Source organism: Caloenas nicobarica, chromosome 4, assembly GCF_036013445.1.
Source record: "Caloenas nicobarica isolate bCalNic1 chromosome 4, bCalNic1.hap1, whole genome shotgun sequence".
NCBI classification, from domain to species: Eukaryota; Metazoa; Chordata; class Aves; order Columbiformes; family Columbidae; genus Caloenas; species Caloenas nicobarica.
The window spans coordinates 22,892,516-22,913,977 of record NC_088248.1 but is presented as its reverse complement, the minus strand read 5'-3'; positions in this window follow the sequence as shown (position 1 = coordinate 22,913,977).

Genomic DNA, 21,462 nt, shown 5'->3' with positions numbered 1-21,462 from the left:
AAAATGTCACTGAGGTGCAAATCTGACCAATTAAATCAATTTGTAGGTTACTATTTAAATATTTTATATATTTAAATTTTATTATTTTTAAGTGGGAAAAAAAAAAATCTCAGCATGCTCTTGAACACCCCAGAAACTAAGACTATGGTATATGCAGAAGTACAATGTAACTTGCACATTACAAGTTACCAAAAGCCTAAAATTTCCCTTTCCCCTTTCCTACCCTTCTGAATTCAAATAAAGGAACACCTATAGAAGGAATCAAACTAAAATGTCAAAATAAAACTGTCTTTACAAAAAATCTCAGTTGAAGTAAGTGAAGTACAGAAAAATCACAGGAGTAGCCTGTCCTAATATTTGCTGTTGTTATCAGGCTGATTTTCAAATTAGAAGGAATTCTGATATTGCACAAAATCATTGAGTAAATATTCAGAGTTTCGAATGCTAGAGCTGAATTAAACTCTAAGTGTTGTTTGGTGATGGATATCATTACTTCCTGGATCCTTGGTTATCCTGAAATGACCTGGAAAAGCAGCATCACAAAAATACATTGTAGATTTTATGAGGTCAGTTTCAATTATATCCAGTCCATTACTTCTAACACACTTTCCTCTGAGCACTATATCTATTATTTGAAAATGTTACTTTATGTTTGCTGTGATATTCTCTAGATTTTTAATAAAATTCCTTTGAAAATGCCTATTTATCAGTAGCAGGCGTAAGCCTGACTTTTTGCCTTGGGAAACAGTGATCTTCCTGGAAAAATTACTTTGGGTTGCTAGAAAGATTAAAAACATAATTTAGTCTTATAAAAACATGAAGTATGACTTTAAAAACCTGCCCTTCTAGATATATGGTTTGTTCTTTGATAAAAATTCAAACAAAGAATGAAAATACTTAGCTAAAAGGTGTACTTTTCATCTTCTACTTGCTCTTTATAGCAAAAATCCACTTATCTCGGCTTTCTATATAAGGTATTTTACATCATCTAGAATTATGGCCGGGTGTGTATAAAGGTTGTGTCAGCATTTCCATTATAAAACCATATTTTAGGGGGTTTATAACTCAGCCATAAAAACTCAATCCACACTGAAACTTGGCATACAAAATCCCAACCTGGAACACTTTTTTATCACCACCATTTTATAAAAAGAAAAAAAAAAAAAAAAGTTTGGCTGTTTTTCAGTTTTCTGAGTGACACATAAAATGAGAAGGATTTTGGGTGGGGGTGAGGGGCAGAGGCTGCCTGGTGAAGATGCTGCTCACTGATGCTGAAGGAACGGGGAGTGACGCAGCTTCAGCCCAAGTCGGGTCACTGATGGATGTTCCCTTCAGGCAGGGGACAACCCTGTGGGCACAGGAGGTTTGAACTGTCCCCATGCGAGGCTAACAAGGCTCCCCAGGTGTTTGCCCTACACAACACAGTGAGGCGACCACCACATCCTCAGACCCACCACTGCATGTAGGGGTAGGAAGGTCAGGAGAAGCTACCTTCAGAGATGCCACCTCGACCAGCAGGAGGACCAGTCATCCCAGCTAGCGGCCGAATCACGGGCACTGTTTTGCACAGAAGGGAATGAAGGTAGATATCCAGTGTCCATGCAACCCTTAGACACCCTGTGTTGCTGATTTTTGGAGATACTTGTCAGATATCTCTTGATGGGATCTGCCTTTCTTAATTGATGCCTTGGGTAGTGCACAGGATAATGTTGAAGGTGTAACTGCTCGCAAGCCACACTCCAATATACACAATAATGACCACACTGTATTCAGATTCAGTACTGTCATGGGAGGCGAGAAACACCCCCAAATCCAATATTTGAACATTATATAAAATGAAGGTGGTGATAAAAGGTCAGTGAAAGGATGAGCAAAAAAAAGAGTAAAATACTGGCAATCAGGAGACAAGTTTAACGACACCAGACAAGACACTCAGAAGTTATACCTGCCATAAAAGTCTACCAATGGCAAGAAGGCTGAGAAGAGAGCTCAGGAAGCAGAGGAAAGGTGGCTACAGGTAAACAGATACCCTTCTGAAATGACAAATCACATCCAGAAAAGGAGAAGTGCATAAATCCTGACAAGTTAAATGTTAAACTTCAGGAAGGCATGCCAATTTATTGAGGAGCAACTTACTAAAGGAACTCATCAAATGAATAAAAGTTAATAATAAAACCTTTTTCAAATATTTCAGGATCAGGAAGTCTGTCAGAAAGTCAGTGGGGTGAATCCCAGACCTCTGAGAAGTTCTCAGTGACAATAAAACTCTCAGAAATGCCATATGAATTATTTTCAACTTCTCTCTGCAGTGGCAACCACGCAGGCTCACAATCCAAAGCTGAACTCTGGGAGAAATGAATGAAAGGACCTATCTCAAACTGGGACTGTAGAAGAAGTTTTGTAGAAATCTTGAAAAACTGAAAATTGCTTTATTAAGGAAAATGGTGCTCATCCAAAAAAAGCTGAAGGGGCCAGTTCAACCAAATCGCAAACCATGGTGGAGAAACTACCACTTAAACCAGCCTATGTGTGCACCAGCATCCCTACAAGACTGGAGGTTAGACTGACCTTTGCTTTGAGCCACTATAGAGCATCTTATGGTTTACATACTTTTAAGTAATTTTTTTCTTAAAATTATACACTTATATCTAATGCTTTGTTCCTTTCATGGAAGCTCAGCTTCTGGTGACATAGACATTCCAGCTACAGAAGACTAGAGATGTTAATATGAAAAAAAAAATTATTCTTCCTTTAGTCTCCTTGCTAGAGTTTCCATCCAGCACTTACTGGACTAACTGTTTTCATCAGGAAGTGGCAAAAGAAGCCATTTGTTCGGGGCAGTATCCAGGAGATCAATCTTACGCATTTCTGCTCCCTTTGCACCACTGAGTTCTGTGTCCCAGGGAGTGCAACCACCGTGCTGAGAGTCATGTTGTTGAGAAGAGAAAGTATAAGAATGTTGCATCAAAGTCCATCACTGAGCAAAGAGACCACTTTCACGACCACCTTTCTGGAGCAGTCTGGATCCAAGGCTGTCTGTGTTAAAAGGGATAATTCCATTCATCAACATCCTTAATCCACAGATGTTTTTAAAGAGGACTCCCCTAGTAGCAGAGGAGACGTGCTACACCACCATATCCCCCAGCCACTGGGCTGCAGGCAGCACCATTGACTTGCTGGGCCACCTCACCGGCTCTCAGTCCAAGCAGCAAGGAGTTCTCCTGCGCTGCTACCACATCTTTTCCCTAATAGATTTTCACCTTGGAAAGGTCGTTAGTCGCAGAAACAAACAGTTCAAAGTCCTGATGCTAGGTGACTAGTTATAAAAACTTATTTTTCTTTTTTAAAAAAACAACAGCTAGTGATCTTTGATCTTGTTATTTAGCTTTCTTCAGTGTTAGACACTTAATCACTCTCTGTTCCTACAAACAGTTTGAAAGACTGGAGCGCCCTCCTCCACAGCATTACAGCCCAGTGTCCCCTGTATAGATCACATACTGCTCATTAATTGCAGTTATTGTCACTTAGTAAAAATACTGGGAGATCACACAGCTCTGCCATTTCTGCCACATCCTGCGAAGGAGAGCAAACCTTGCCTGTTTTCTAGTAATGTCCCAAATTACTTCTGTTTCAAAGCAATTTATTGTGAGATTCAGTATGCAAGCACAAAACATGCACATGTGAAGGAAGACAAGGAGTTAAAGAAAGAGACGTCCTAAATGCTACAAACCTCTGAAAGCTTTAGTGATGCATGTTCTCTCGCACAATGCTGCACATCACACTGCTGGTTTAGTGCTAGCTGTGTCTTCTGTTGTACTTCACAAGTTTTAGTAAACACTAACACTGCACAGGTGTCACTGAGGTCACCTCTAACCTGCGTTTATCCCATTGCTGATGCTGCTTTCTTAATGACCAAAGTATGTAGGGCGAGTTTGTGCTCAGGTATATCGAGAGTCTCTTCTCTTTGACAGAGAAGGTAGGGTTGCCTTGCCTGTAAGATGATACTGCTCTACCCCTCCTTTCCCTGTACTCCCAGAGTACTCAGTGACGGCTAACGGCATTGGGTTGTTTTTTGGGTTTTGGGTTTTTTTCGGTGTTCCTCACACACACATACACAAAATCACTCCTGTCCGTAGTCACACAGAGAGCTTGTTACCAGTACTGCTTAGCTGATAGTCATTAAAACCTGAGAACACTTTCTGTAGTTGTGCTGCAGCTTCTGGACTTCCTCTTAAACTCAGATTAAGCTGCACGACCTCATTGCTGTCATAGCTCTTGAGCTTCTCACAGGCTTTGAGGAAACCTTCCTACCTCTTTTTCTACAGCCTGTTGGAGGTGTATGGCAACAGTTCCACAGGCAGCGTGGGGGATGTACTAGACCTCAAGTCCTTCCCTGAAATCATCCTGGAATCATTGTGCACCCAGGTAACGAATCTTACGGAACAACAGAGGAATTTGTGGTTGCCCTGGTAACTGAGACCAGAGTCCAGACTGTGTTAGAGATGGGGCTAGAGTTGGAGAGGTGAAGACTAGAGAGCTGCCACGAGCCAGGGATTGTCTGTGGATGACCTACAGCAAGTAAAACAACAGATGTATGGATGGCAAAATCATGATGATAGTAATAGGTCACCATAGCTGCTTAACGCATCCTGTGGAGCTTTTCACTTGAAAATTAATCAAGTGAGGAGAGGATGACCGAACTCTCAAAAAGCAGCCTGTAAGCAGATGGTAGAGGCTTTCTACCTTCACACAGTGCAGAGCTCAGGGGTCCTGACCCACAGCAAGTGCTCCTGAGCACCATGACCCTGCACCTGAGAAGGCAAATGTCTTGAAATGCTCATACATTCAGGAAATATCTTACAGATGGTCTGTGTTCAAGGAAGTTTCTCTTGGTTTATACTACTTGAAATGTAGTCCTCACTGTAGCATAGGGAATGAAAACATTCCATTTTCTCATGACATTCAATACTGAAATGTATAAAGGGAGTCCCATTTGGTTTAAAGAAGAACTAACCAACATTGTAAATTCTATTGATTTCTCCTAATAATGGATTTGTTTTCAAGGACAGAACCCTTTAATGCAGTACCATTTTGAGCGTAACGTCAGAAGAAAGTCAGTCTGCATTTGCTTTTTTCCCACCCAGTTTGCTGTTTTCTGTGCTTTGGCAGGGAGCAATCTGCACAGCTTCCAGATCATAAAGCAGAAGTAGCACTCCAACAAAAGAAAAAAAGTTGGCCTGCTCATAGTGTTAAGTAGTTTCAAGTCACAAATTATATTTTGAGAAAAATATGAAATAAGGATTACTTTTAATAGCTGTTCACTTTATTTTTTCCATGGTGTCACAAAACCTACTGTTAAACTGATCTTCTTTCATTTCCACAAGGCCAGGTCTAGAATGTGAGAATTTAGGTTCATATTACTGTATGATACCAGGTGGACACTGCTTGTATTACTAAACCTATTTTTTGCAGGAACAGTTTCTTACCACCCACCCTGAACAATAAAATTGCTAACATCTGAAATGAAGTTTTTCTATAACAAATCTAGCAGCAGTAGGTCTTCTGTAGACACAGGTACATCAGTCCACCACTCCTAGGCATAGGCTGTCACAGCTCGGGTACTGTAGACCTGGTTAGATTGTAATTTGTCAGTAATCTATTTCCTATCAACCACAACAGCCTTCAGCACAAACACCTTACACAACTGGGGAGAAACAGCCAAAGAGCTTCATTTTAATTACAGAAAGGAAAGAACAGTTTTAATCCTGCCTCAATATGGGGTAGAAATACAGCAAATGAAAGGCCAGAAGCAAGAATGTTGATGTGCTTGTTAAGCTGCAGCTCCAAAAGCATATGAAAAGGGGTTTTCCACAGGAAGAGAGCAGTCCCACAGGTACTGTCAATCTCAGTTATTCTAGGGTACCCAGCTATGGAAATCCAAGTCAGATACATGGACCCATGTCAGATAGGAACACGTGTCAGATAGGAACATGGGCAGCAAGGAATTGTTTAATCCATATCACAGCTTCCACTGTATGGCAAATGATTAAACAGATTGTTCTGCACATGGAAGGAACTGCAAGTCTTCTGTTTTCTTGTGATAAATGCTTTCTCCATTGTGCTATCCAAGACATTTCCCTGTATATTCTCTTCATGCTAGAAAAATCAAGTGATTTTCATTATTGCTTTTGCTATCTGGAAAGTATTAGCAATGTCATTGATGATCAGAACGAGAGCTCTAAAAGTCATGCTGATTTGAGTTGAACATTTTTAGAAATTTGTTCAATGAGATCAATAACTGAGTATTTCATTCTGGTGTTATTGAGGTTTTTCTGAAGGCCATTGTCTTTCTCATAAAATATGTGGTGACATTAATTAAAAGTTAAAGCCGAAGTAAAAAAATTAATCAAAAATGATTTATGGGCTAGAATGTTTGTCCAAAGCCTGAATTAGACAACAATAGCAGATGTTTGCTTTGCAAACGGAAACCAGTACAGCTCAATTGACTGTAAAACTGAGTGCCAATCAAATCCTACACTGAATGCTGTGGTGAGTTAAATGAATATATATACACACATATTTTATAAGTATTACATACACCTCAATTTAACTCATTTTATCTTGCTGCATTACTTTGGAGTTCGGATCAGAAATACGTGTAAGAGGTACCTCTTGTCTGGTTGCCCTTAGGATGGATGAAAAGTTTTAAACTTGTTGGCCTCTTATTCATGACAAGTAAGCTGGAAAAAGTCCTAGGACCTTCACTAAATAACTAACATACTACTTCTGCATTAATTTATAGCACACATAAAAGTATTTGCAGCTGTTGCACACTTAATTGGAATATATAGCGGTTGTCTCTTATTGGGCCTTACATCAGACTACCAAATGCAAATTACTAGAATAACTAATTAAGATGCAGTCTTCCAGGTCAGCATTTCTCTGTAAATATATCAAGTAACAGGCATATTTCACAAGGATATGATCTAACTTTGACAGTCTTGGTATACTGTGTGCAGTCTTCACAGTGGGCTTCTGAGTAGGTGCCATTTCTGGTCCTGCCCCAGGAGCAAGTCCAAAGGCTTGTTCTGCAGCCAAGGGGATGCGTGTGCGTGCCAGGGTTTAGCCAAGCCCAGCCAACATCAAAATATACTACAGGGGATAATTGCCTTCAGCAGCATCATGCCGGAAACTAAAACCTAATCACTATAAGATATGGCAACAAGACAGCGTTTCTAACTCCCATGCAACATTCATCACTCACAGAACTGCTACTGCCCATCTAACTTTAACTTTATCCCCTCAAATTTGCAGAAGTACATGTAAAGGTCAAAATAAACATCCAGGAGATATAAAATCCCATTTCCTTTCCAGCTGAACTACCTCCAAAGTACTAAAACATGAACATATGCTACAGTATTACTCACTACATAAAAATACATATGTTAGTAGATATATGGTATAGTTAAAATACAAAATTATACAATCTACATATACTTACATAAACCTGCAACAACATCATCTATCAACATACCCAGTCAATCAAATCCTGTATATAAAAATATTTTCTTATTCTCTACCAGACACTAGACAAAGTTACAGAACTTTCAAATGTAGGCATTCCTCTCGAAAATTTAATTACATTCATAAGTGACAAGGGGTTTTAAAATCAAAGTATAAAGTGTTGCAACTTCCTGTGATTTTAATGAATTCTCACTATTTGACAGTTTCTAAAGTCTCAGCTCTTGAAACTCCAATTTCAGCTTTTTAAAAACAGGCTTTTTGTTCTCATACTAGGGAGAAACAGTTGATGTCAGTTTTAATACCTAAAAATTCAATTACCAGAAACAAGTAAAAAAACCTCAACTCAGTATTTTGAAAACATTGCTCCTTACTCTAACAAGAAAGGTTATCACTAATCCAGCCAAATCTGCTGATTCTTTTTTTTTCAGACACATGTCCTTCCAAATTACTGTATTTTAAAACAAAATCTAAAAAACATCAGGACATATTGGTTTCCTTATTTTTAATTCTTTATTAGAAAGGAAAGTCAGTTTTTTAAACCTACCTTTTCCTAGCTGAAACTTCCTTTAATTTTTAAAAAGCAGGGGAGACTTGAAGGGTCAAGTTTGGTAGACCATATTGATTTTAAATCCTGAAAATAAATAAAAAATATTTTGTCATTGCCTCAGCCACAGGAAAAATGTTTTCTTTGTATCTACAGGTCTTGAAACTTACTGATAACAGAGATGAGAGCTTCTAAGCAAGGAAAGCACTTGCAAAGGACCATCACCTTTTATTTATTACTATAAGAAACTATAACAATTAACAATGACAGAGTGGTTCCTTGAAAGCCCTTTAATATGCCTTAATTAGCTGATGATTGCAATTTTTCCTACCTGTGCGGGATACAGTGACTGAATACCATGGATTCCCACAATCAAAGTAAAAACCTGGCAAATCCTTGGCAGTGGCAAGGCAGCAGATTACTTGGAGAATTGTGGTGTTTAGTCAAAATATTTTTCTCCATTTCACCAGCTATAATCTTTCCATTACTTCATCTTTTCAGTGAAACATCTCCTGGTAAGAAGCCCAAAAGCAGCACCTGCACATAAAAATCAGCTCCCTACGAAAATGAGAGATACTGATGTTTAAAATTTGCTGTTAGGCAGTGGAGCAAAACTAATATTCTTTTAGTGGTTTTGAGCCAACTCTGTACAGAGCAGTGAATTTCAGCCAAAGTTACATGAACATTTTTTGGCAACTGATTGCACGGCAGCTTTGAAGTTGACCCCCAAGACAAGAAATTGGTTGAAAAATTTAGAAATTATGGCATGCAGAAGTTCTTTTGTATTATTGGTGACCTACCAGAGGTTTTCTTAGACTGGTTGCCTTACAAGTACCTCAGAGTAACAGTAATTATAATTCCTGACAAAAGACAGTGTAATTAGCAGGGATGTGTAATCAGTAGGGCAAGCTTCAGGGGAGCCTCAAACTTTCAAAAGGATACAGGGATGCAAACTATTTTTAATTCTCCAGATTAAATTTACACTTAATGTAGGCATTTAGGAAAATGCCTGCTTTCTAACAGCATTTAGCTAAATAATGTTATGATCAAAAACTCCAGATCTGTGTTTTTAACATTAAAGCTCTAAATTAATGGTCAATGGGTAAGTAGTCTGAGCACTCATAAATCTCATCTTCACTGTACTGAGACATGTTTGGCACTTGTCTGAAATGACATTTATTTTTTGTTACTCAGTTTCTATTATTGCAGAAATGTAAGAGAGGCTGTCAGTTTGTAAATGCTACCACTTTATATCTTTGAGGCTCCTCATTCATTTATTATTTGGCTGCTATTGACTTTCTTGGGCAATTTTTAGACACTTGACAGATTTTCAGAAAACTTCAGAAAGAAACTTGAGGAATCTTCTACCATTCTGTTCCTAGGTGTTTTTAAATAAATAAGTTCCCAGTGTTAACAAAATAAATAAGTAAAAAATGAGAAGAGGGAGAGGGGAATATAGGCAAAGCTTTTTCCTGCAAAGAAATCTTCTAATAGCCATAGTGATTTTTTTTTTAACTAGCTTAGAAGGATTATTCCTTAGTTAATTCTTCATTACTTTTTTTACACTGGTACATGATTTAATAAGTCAACACTTGCCTTTTTCTGACCTTGTAAAGCCTACAGTTTACTATTTATTATAAGGAGAAATAGCTCGGATATTTGTTGCTGCACAGATCTATATCTTCTTGGATACCACAAACAATGTAAATCTTTTCCATTTATATGCCTGATCATTTTTCCAATGTACTGGACTGTTTGAATTTCCAAGGTCAGAAAATTATTAATCTTATTAAATGTTTGACACAATGAACTAAGCAAAACATCTTTTGATATTATAAAGAGAAGATAAAAGAATGAATTCTTATCTTTGTAATTCTTTAGCTGCATGACTTCGGGGTTCTTAGGCTATCATAATATAATGTTTATTGGAAGCCAAAACAAAGATTTCTCTCTTAAAGAAATATAAGAATGTAATACAGAAGGCAATCTGATAGATACATCCTATTCAAAAAGAAAGTATTATGCTTGCAAAATACTAGGAATACTAAGAAAAAAAAAAAAAAGTTTAAAAACAGTCAAATGAGAAACTCCATTCTGGGCAGGACACTCATGGTGTCTAACACTCTAACAATAAAGATTTTCAGTGGAATGTATAACAAATCCAGGGGACTTTTATTGAAAAATGGCCATGGGCAGCCATATTTTGGTTTTGGCTAAGCCTCGGTCATCGTGTTTTGATTTAGAAGGAGAAAACCCAAACCACCTGTGGTTTTCATTTTTAATTCATGCCCCACAGAAATACAGACTTCACACTTTTTAGTTTTTCCTACCCATGTGCAGCCTGTTAATCAGAAAAACAATATTTTAAAGTTATTCCTGTCCATGTGTAGAAGTTTAAAGTGCCTAAAGTGAAAATATACATAAGCCATCCTCAGTATTGCCCATGAGCACACAGGAGGGATCTTGTGAAATCCAAACAGCCAACCTGGTTGTCACAGGTTGCCCTTTCTGGATAAAGCACACCTGCTGCGGTGCCAGCACCCTCCTACTTAAGGTTATATGTTACTTTTCTTAATGAATGGTGATGGACATAAGTGAAATAACAGCAGATGTGATGTGAGCAGGAGACAGGCTTCTCCTAGGTAATGCTCATTTTCTATAAGCACATCGAGTGGTTTTGAAGAGGCTATGGACACCAAACCTTCTTTCTCAGCAAGGATCCAGGTAGCGAGCTGCAGGATATGGGACAGTACCCTGGAAAAGTACAGAGAAACTACAAAAAAGAAAAGTATGCACACGCACATGATCTCCAGAGGTGGCAGGGTGTGAGATTTCAGGTGAAATGAGACCATGAACAGTCTGAAACCTGGTAGCTCAGGTGAGGGACGCTCACTTCACAATTGTGTCTTACGTGTTTACACCCGCAAACGTGCAACAAAACAGAAATACCAGCCAAATGCTCCCTCTATTTTATTTTAAAGAAAAAAGTATATTTGATGTGCTAATCTACCACAGCAGACTTCCAAAGCCTCCATCCTTTGTCATGCAATGAAACGCTGACATGCATTTCTTTTGTCTTAACCCATATCTAACTGGATTTCCAGCTGGCAGATATTACTGGCAGCTCTCTTTGAGAAAATACACCCGGTGAAATCCAGATATCTTTGAAGACAGTTAGAGCTTTGCCATGGAATTCAGTAGGGCTGTATTTCACACACTTCTATTTGATGAGGGCAGCAAACTAACAGCAATAATTTGTTTCTAAAATCTCTATCAAAATATAGGCATTTCCTTTCTTAGCTAAACTAGGCTTCACTTGCTTTTCTATAGCACTGCCATTGCAAGCAATTAGTTTTATACATCTAAATGTATGTATAGACGCACATACACATATTAATATAAAATATGCATAAATACAGTTTGTATTAGAAATCTTTCAAATATTATTTTTAATAGAAAACCAGTTATGCAGAACATTACTCTTCCTTTTACAGTTAAACTATTTCTATAATAAATGGCATTTTTTCCCACAGAACCTAAGAGTATCATAGTTAAAAAGATAGTATGTAAATGTTTATATAACCATTACATATAAATATATATAAGCGAAACTCCCCAAATATCTTTCACCCTTTCATATACACATCAACATAAATGTACAAACATACATGGCAGTAAAATGCCAAAAAGAAACCCCAAAAAACCCAAAAACCAACAAAACAAAACAAAAAGAACCTAAATAAGGCAACTTCTCTGGAAAAGTTTTAATGAAGCAGAGAGAGACCACAATGGCAATCAATGGCTTTATGAACAATTTGGTGGTCAGAGGCTTGATTGTACAAACTAGTCACGACAAAATTATAGCTCAAGGCCCTGGTAAAAGCACCATAAATTCCAGAAAGACTCATCACATTAGTAAACTGACTAATAATCATGTTTGTAGGTGCAGATCTTTTGTTATAATGAATAACAACTGCTTCTGTAAAGTTTCTATGATCTGCCTCTCAATGGCATTTTTCTAAAATGCTCCCAGAAACAATTGATAGAACCAAACCTGTACTTAATATTTAGATATTTAGTTACTCTCCCTGGATTACTCCTTCAGTCTTGAAGCAGATGTAAATCCATCTGATTTTACAGTGATTTTGCTTTAACTTATACAGTAGGATGGGGTTCCTTGCAGGCACTTATATTTTTTCATTTTTTCAATTGTCTTACTGATTTGTCATCTTCAAAATACTGAATAACGTGATCCAGTGACATAGCAACATAGCAACTCCAAAAGTGCCTGAGAGATAATAGATGACTGAGCCCAGCAATTTTGCAAAATGGATAAATACTATCCGATTCTCATAAGCGAGGAAGTCAAAGCACAAAATACTTGACAAATGGAGTACTTGTCAAGAATACCTGTCAGTGCCATGAGAGAACAGAAACTAGGTCCAAGATCTCAATTTTTCAGGAAGGAAATTGCTTGGCATAAAAGTTAGACCCAGGTTTTATGACGCCTGAAGCACCATGGTTGAATGCCACATAGGATCACCTCCCATCGTAAACCAGGTCTACCAAAAACTGAGTCTCAACACCTGTACGCCTTCTGTTTCTTATTTGCATCTGGAGAAAATACAACACAGAAGTGAAAGTCAAACTCATTTTTTGCTCCTGCATTTAAAGTGTTGTCCAAGATGGATGCTGCAAAAAAGCCTGGGGTAGGAAGGGAAAATAGTGCAGAGTGTCAGGGGAGAAGAGTTCTGAAACTGGTTTGATCCAATACGAGAAAATAATATTTGAAAGCTGTTTGTACAGACAAGAAGAAAGCAACACATATACAGAGACGAATTTATAAAACTGAAAATTTTTTACAAGCACAGCTATACAATATAACTGAAATTCTCCATCGTTTTTATCATGCTGACTTTCTTACATTCATGTGGTTTTAGTCTCACAGATGTTCTGGAGGATAGGACATGTAATATGGCTCCATAGTTTTCTAACCACAGAATATCCAAAATATATAACCAGGAAATCACTTGCAGTCTGTGTGGGGTTTGGCAGATGGTATTTCTAAAAATGCAAATATCCAATATGGAGGTAGTAGAGAAAACGGATTTCACAAGAGAACAGTGTAACTCTTTATATGGAGCGTAAACTTTACACAGTATTCCAATATAGAACTGGTGAGTACTGTTAAAAAAGTTTCCAATGAATATTCATTTCAATTTATAACATATTCTCTTCAACGCTTTCAATGCCCTCTTTGTGTTTGCTTACTGTGCATGTTCTAGCTCTTGCATTTACTGGCAAGAACGTTTGTAGAAACAGCAAATTTTAAGCAAGTATTAGAGAATATATATGGGAAACAAATTTTTAATTTGGAAATATAGGTGCCAGCACCAGAAATTAATTCCAAACAGGTATCCTCATCCATTCAGAAGAGGAATGTAAGTGATCTGCAATATCAAAACCAGCTTAAATTGAATTTGGGTTGTTGAACACTTGCAACCACATACAGTAGCAGTGCCTGACTTTAAATTTTGGTCAGATGACATAAAATCAGAAAGCAGTTCATTCTGCTGCTAAGGAGCACCATTAGCAGCACAAGGGATATGCTTCAAGTTTTTTGTGGTTGATCAGAAAAATTCTGAGATGTGCAGAACAATTCTCAGTTCCTTATAGATGAAGGAATCTCTACCACTGATTTTCCTTGCCTTACAAGCCATGTAGCTTCTAGTTCCAAGGGCTTTCGAAGCTGAACGGTAAATATGAAATATGAATACATGAAATATATGAAGTATGAAAGCAATTTAAGTCAAGATTTCCTCACATGGGACCTGAATGACATGAAATCCTTAGTAATGACGGTTTAGGTTTAGCCAACAGTAAGCACAGAAAGGATCATGCAGATTTCATATGATGGAAGGTTTAATTCTAAGTGAAAGTGTTGCACAGCTGCAGCCACCATCTTAACATACCACAACATACATAAATCCAAGTTCCTAACTGATGCAGGCAATTACTGCTCCATCAAGTCGATTTACAGTGGAACTAAAATGTATCATTTGCCAGGGAATTCTACCATAAACAGACTGGATTCTCTGTTAGTATAGACTAGTAGTTTTATAAACCATAAATATATTTGCTAGAAAAAAATAAAACGCAGAGCAGACAGAAATGCATGTCCTCACGTAAAATTGTTGTGAACTTCAACAGAAATAGGGTTTTTTTCTATAAGCTTCTTCTATATACATGCCACAGCTTAACTTTATGTACATGTATACACATCTCAAGCACACTACCTTGTAAAATGTTTTAATCACCTGATAGTGAGAATGTCAAACTTGCTGAAGTTCTGCAACATTTTAAGGCTGGGGTTAGGTTTAATGTCGACTTCTTCTTTTTCTTTTTAGCTCTAACTTTTGTATGGCTTTTCAATTCATATTTTGTGAAAGAAAAATCACAGAACAGAGAAAATAGTTATCTATGTCTGAATTGCTGGCTTTACTAAAGGGTCAGTTTCTTTCCAAGCCGTATCAAACTCAGACAGCTTTCTGGCAATTTCAGCTCCGCTGTGAGCAGCCAAGATCATGTGAGATGATCCAAAAGATTCCTAAAATATTAGATATGCCTGTATATATATATCTCAGACTAAATATTTTCACAAATGTAACCACAGGAAATAAAAAATCTCTAATGCATAGGAAAACTTAGTTTTACATACATCACACTCTACTTATGAACCAATAAGCTACATAAATTGTATTGTCTCTTTCTTAGAGGCTTACATGTGCTTTCTCCACTGAAGTAAATTCCAGTCGCAGTGAGGTTACATCCCATATTGAATCAGTAACGTTTCACCACTTTGAAAGGACCACACAGTCCATTATAACGAAAATCCACCTTCTCTGGTAAGAGAGCCTGGATCCATGACCACTTTGGTTTCTTAAGTTGAGGTCATTATGCTAATTCCTTTGCAATGTGTTAATTGTCAGTTTGTACAGAAGCTGTCGCTTCTTCAGAAAATATAACAAAATATCAATATCAATGTCTATCTATCTATAATTAAACATTTCCTTTCTAAAATCTTGTCACCAAAACTCATGTGATTTTTTTCCTAATTTTGCATTCTAATATTTATTATGTGATTGAACCAATGACTTATCCTGTATTTGCTTGTATTAGTAGTACAATTTTGGTGCAAAACATCATGTTTAATCTTCATTCACTTCATTCATTGTCATAAATCAGTGGATACTTTTTGTACATGAAGAAAATAATTCATTCTTGAATCCTTGATTCCAAGTCACTGTATTTCCAAGTGTTAATTTCCAGTGATGCGCTGTTCAATTTTGCTACAGCAAAACCTGAAGAAATTTCTAATTTGATGTAGCCCCGTGGCCCAGGCTCCTGGATTTCACACTCACACCGTATTTCTGGCCTTGCTGAAGTCAGTGAGACTTGTGAGTTTTCATGGCGATGGACCGCTGTCGTAGTGATGGAGCAGCTCCTGACTCCTAAGCACTCTGTATCCTCTACAACAGTCGGGGTATAGGCTACTTGGCTGAGACACAGAGACATAATACCAACTCATGGATCTGAAACATACATAATGTAGGAATATAATGTTTATTGGTTTTGAAATGCATTATCTAAAGGAAGAACAGCTACAAAACCAAAATAGTTTGGGGTCACAGAGTGCTTCTCTGTGAAAAAGAATGAATTATCATTAGCTTTTCAGCTAGAGATGTGAATATGCGTGACACTGAGCAGAGTTTAAAATTTTCAGCTGGAGTTCGCATCACAGTATTGGAATCGGAACTGCGCTTTTAGTATTTTTTTCCAAGAAATTTTGAAGGAAAAAGGGCTGATCAATGTGAGAAGTTGAATAATCAGTACAGGTCTGACTCATGTATTGCTAATGCAGTAAACAAGGGTGGTAAACAGTTGTTTATCCTCCATCAAACTTGATTCTCATATGACTTACTGCAATTTTACTCCAAAATAACACAGCTGGGCTTCTGTGAAGTTTCTCTTCTTACACTGCGACTGATGGTAGAATTAAAATAGGGACCTAAAAGAGTTTTCTCTGGATTCACACAATTACAATAGAGATCAATATCTTACACTAGGAGTTTTCTTTTCAGTGTCTTAAAGGCAGACTATGTCTTCTTCCATAATTTTGAAAGGAAATGATTATGTTTTCTCTTTTACAAAGTGCAAAAAGACACAGTAGCTTTCATTTTAAAATGGATGAAGATAAGCCAAACACGAAACAGCACTGAAGTCCTTTTCATCCTGCAGTCAACAGCAAAGCATCTCGTAGGAGCATGATGATGCTGTGAAACTTCAGAAAAATGTGAAGTGCTTAAAAATGTAAGCACTACATAGAACCAGAATACGTCACTTTTTGCAGATATAAGAACATACCACATTCTTATTTTCTTCCTGTGGAAGGTCAATGTTTACACTGCAGATGTGCCTGCCAGGAAGAACATTTTTGCACTTGCTCTTCTTCCAGTTGCTAATCTGCACGTTCATTTGCCTCTGCTTGAAGAATGGTTTGTCTGAGCTTTTCCAGCATTACTGGCATTAGACCCAAACATTTTCACAGATTCATACCATTTCACCATCACCCCTGCAGCAAGCACAGGATGGAAATTTTATCTTTCCCTCAGTTTGCCTTTCCCACAGTACCAGGATGCAACTGCCTTCAGTCGTGCCCGGATTGCTGGACCGGCTTTTGGAAGCAGGATCTGAAACTGCAGCAACCTTGACGGTGGAGGTGTGCCCTGCTTGGACCGGGAGGTCGAGAACCAGCTTTCCTGGCCACAGCCTTGGTCCTCACTTCTGACTTGCCCCATTGCCTGGTAAAGTCCCCAGGCCCCCTCGTGATCCCCACTTTGGCTGTGTGGGCACCAAATGAGATCGTCCTCCTGCAGCATCATGCTGGTGTGTCTAAAATTGCTCATAAAGCCTCAGTTATCCCTGGCAATAAGCTGGAGAAGGAACATAGCATACAGTCCCTCACCATTTTTATTTTGCGGTTGTTGCAATCACTGTAGTATTTTCTTTGCCTTGTGTCAGGAAAACAGCAGCAAGATAACTAAACAGCAGAGTTTTAGTTTTTAGTTTTATCCCTTTTAGGGATATTTCCAGGCTACCTTTCAGTGGTATTCAATGCACATTATTACATGCTGTGCACTTTACCCTATCCTTAACCAGGCTGCAGAAAGAAAGGAAAGATCAAGTTGGTTTCTCCTACAATTTCCATGAGCTTGAAGCAAGGACAAAAAGAGCAATATGTCATGTGGGACCTTCCCCCTGCAAATACCCTCAGGCTTTAGCTTGTTTTAGTGGAGGTAACTACTGTTGGACACAAAACTGCCCCCAACCAGCCTGTTCAGGTTTTTTCCCCTTTGTGCCTTACCCATTAGGGAAAAAAAAAAAAAAAAAAAAAAAGAAGAAGAAATGCAAAATGCATTAACCCGTTGGTCTTGCTGTGCCTTGGTTTCTGTGCATCACAAGCTGCAGACTCCCCAGCCAGAATGGACACAGCGAGTTGCTGCTCCTGATCCCCAGCTGCACAGCCAGGAGGTTGCTGGCACACACAGGCTTTTCCTGAGGATCCTGCAGCCCATAAGCTACTCTCAGAACATGTAAGACTGAAACAACGTGGCTTTTACCCACACCCAGGGAGAGCCAAGGCCACGAGTGAAAACCCCAGCAATGCCACTGCTCTCCATAACCCTGCAGTTTGCAGGGAGATCTTCACTGAGCATTTCCTGGGTTTCTAATCTTTGTTTGGGGTTTTATTCTCCCACAGCCCAGAAGGTACGAGTTGAAGGAGGCATTGTGAGAGGCTGCAGCCAAAACTCCATCTTGATAACATTTTTATGGGGGTGAAACTACAAAGAGTAACTCAACAGTTGCCAGCAGGGCTGTGTTAGCGCGAAAGAATCGCCAGAAGCAGGTGGGTAACATTCATGCTGAAAATAAGATTGATCACTTCTTTTTTTTCCTGCAACTCTGCCCTGGTCCCAATCCAGGCTCAGTGAGTAGTGACTTTAACTGGGGCTGAGTTCAGTCTTCAGAGGTCGCTGCACTTATTTTGACTAAACCACAGGTTCACATACCAAGCCCAGGGCAAAGCTGGAGGTTTGTGCATGGCGTGTTGCCCCAGTCTTTGGTTTGCGTAAAAATGACAGAAGTGGACATCGGACATTTTTTGGATTCCATCCAAAAGGCAAGTCAATTGATTTATGTGTGTGCCAAGACGCTGAGATAGATACCTGATCGCTTTGTGCTTAGAAAATACAGCATGCTGCTAATAAAGTTCACGTTACCTTTGGTTCAAGAGGAGCTGAGGGATTTTCCAGACAGGTGAAGGGTTAAATCACTGTTCACCTTCAAATATACCAGCTCACTGTACATGCCTTACAGAACAACATTTACACTAAGAGAAAGCAGGATTAATATCAGTAAAGTTAAGGATACTAAAACGATGTGCGACCACATATGCCCTTTGGTTGTCTTGCTGATTTGGCCTGATTGCAGGTACTGTACATAACTTGCATAGGAGTACATTGACATAATTTACTTAATTTAACATCTGATTTGAATATTCAAATATCTACCAAAGAATTTGCCTCTGAGTAAGGTTTTTAGAAAAAAAAATAGTATGGAATTTGGAAAATGTATTAAGACCTTTTTCTTAATTCTTTAAGTTCCCTGCTGCTTACAGGAATTAAGTATGGAAACAACATCTGTGTAATATTGTGAAGGATTTCAAAAGGGCTCCTCGAAAAGGGCTGACACAATCTTACTCCTTTTAGAAGAGGATATGAAATGAATTGCTTACTTTGGCTATTACATGCACTCCCTTCCCCCCAGCAGCAGAGCCAAGAACTAGTGGCATGTCTGAGAAATTTTTTTATGGGGAGCCCTTCAAATATTTTTGACTGTTTGTAATAAGACCTAAGAGAGGTCCCCTCCCATAAACATAACAAAGGAAATCGCTACACTAAAGGCCCACTTAAGTGAATGAATAATAGATTAATAGAATCTTATGATTAATTATTTACGTCATGTCTTTGCATATGACCCTGACAGCTGAAAATGGTAAATGAGTAAATACATATAAGAACTTTTAAAAATCGTATACACTTGCTAAACCTTAATTAGTTATACAAAAATAATATTATTATCCAATTTAGTAGGTATTAGACATAAACCAGTAATTATGAGCAAGTCTAAAGAAATGTGAAATGACAGTAGGCAACACCTCTATCAATGAAAATAGAAATGGATGCTGCCCCCTCCGTCTCCCTGTGTCATTAGTGAAGAGTTATTAGCCAGAACTGATTATCTGCCCTGAGTCTCGTAACACCGCCCTTGCATAAATTGACATCCCCACTTTGGCATATAAAAGCAGGTATGTTTCCAACGTCATTAATTAGGTCTTAATGTCAGTATGGAGCTTTAGCTGAGTTGAGCTCAGCTTTAAAGATCACCTTAATGATACTTTCAGAACTTGCCTGGACCCAATTACTTTTACTTTGTATAGACTCTGAGGCTACTTATGTATGAACACACAAAGCCAACGTCTTTCTTCAACTGTCCAGAAATACTTCAACTGATTTCAAGTGAGGAGTTTGTCTGAAAAAGAAGGTGTTTTTTTCAAGTGAAAGACCACAGACCAGTTCGGGGTGAGGCTACATGTAACATAAAGCCTCTTCCTTCCCCTAGGGAAGACAACCATGAATTCCCATTGACTTGCAATTAGAATAACAGAACAAAGTGCTCTCTTATAAGAAAAGGTATTTGCAAATGCTATATATCTGAAACAGGATCACTAAACAAGACCACGTAATGTATGTCTCTCTTCCCCAGTTCAACCATGTCCATCTACATGACCTGCTGCTCTCACAGCTCCTCTGTATCACAGACGATCCTTGCTGCACCAATGCCTTCCTGAACTGCCATCTTCCAGCAAGACTAAATACAGATATTTCAGGACAGAGTCTCACAAAGGGGACACCAGCATCCTGTGGACTCGGACATAAGAGTAGTGTCTGTGGTGTATGAGATCACTTTGGCAGGTACCTGCTTATAAACACATGTTCTACTCATCAGAAAATTGCCATGACAGCAACTCCACCTGGACGCTGCTGCATTTACAGTTGGAACAAGCTGCTCGGTGCAGTTCTTTAAAGAAAAATCTGATTTTCTCCAAATGTGGAAAAATAACCAGGGTCACGTTGTAAAAATGCAGATTCAAAATTTTTAGGCATTTTGATCATCTGTACTTGAAATACCATAAATGTGAAATGTGTCGCAAAAGCACATAACATGCAGACTTACATCCCAGCTGCGGACAGCTCTAGTCCCCACTCTGCAGAGACTTTCTGTCCTCCTGGAGGACAGGGCAGGGAAGACCTGGAGCAGGCTGAAGAAAGGCGTCTTTCCCAGGAGCTTGCCGTCAGCTGCAGCCTGGCCCTGCAGCTCTGCTCCCCCACGGACCAGCCCCTGCCTGGCCCCGGGTGCTGCCCCACTCGGTCTGGAAGAGCCGCGGTGGTGAAGCTCCCGTGCCCGGTGAGACGATGCTGCTGCACCCTGGTTCTCTGGGCATCTCCTGCGGGACCAGGCGCTGGAGCCCGGCTCACCCTCACCTTGCCAGCCTGGCAGGATCAGTGGAGCTCGCTGGGAAGATTCTTTGTAGCAGGAATATTTACACACCCCAAGCCAGAATACAAGAATGTTCTTGCAAAATAATGCTGTCCAGTAAAATCAACCGGCTGAAAGGCATTTTGCGCAGTATCAAAAATGTAAATAGAAGGGACAGCTGGCTGGTTACTGTGCATTCATAGGAATATGTAGTCACCGGGCAAATCCAAACCACACATGTAGTTTAGCAAATAAAACTGATGCATGTAAAAATGAATTGTGCTGAATTAGTTGTTCTGTACAAGTACAGTGCTATTGTTTTACTTTGTAACAGGAACTGATCAGGAAAGAGAAGGTGCCTGAATTCTCATAATGGTGCATTAAAACCCTGTGCTTACTCTCATGCATCTCCTATTCATAGGAAGAGACCCCACTGAAGCAAGCACGACTAAGTCCTCCAGGATCAAGCCCTTAATTTGTGCATTAACAGAGTACTTTAGCCTCCAGTATATTTAATCTTCTGTATCTAAAAATTTCCCAATAGTATCACAAATACTTTATGAAAAATAAATATTTAGACAAGATAATGTATATTAATGTAGAACCTATTTAACATTGATTCTTTCTTTCCATTACAACTCATCTAATGCCATGGGCTGATTAGATCAGCCTGCATACACATCAACAAGGCTTGCAGTCATCTAATTTATCCTCAGGGTACTAACTTCTAAAAC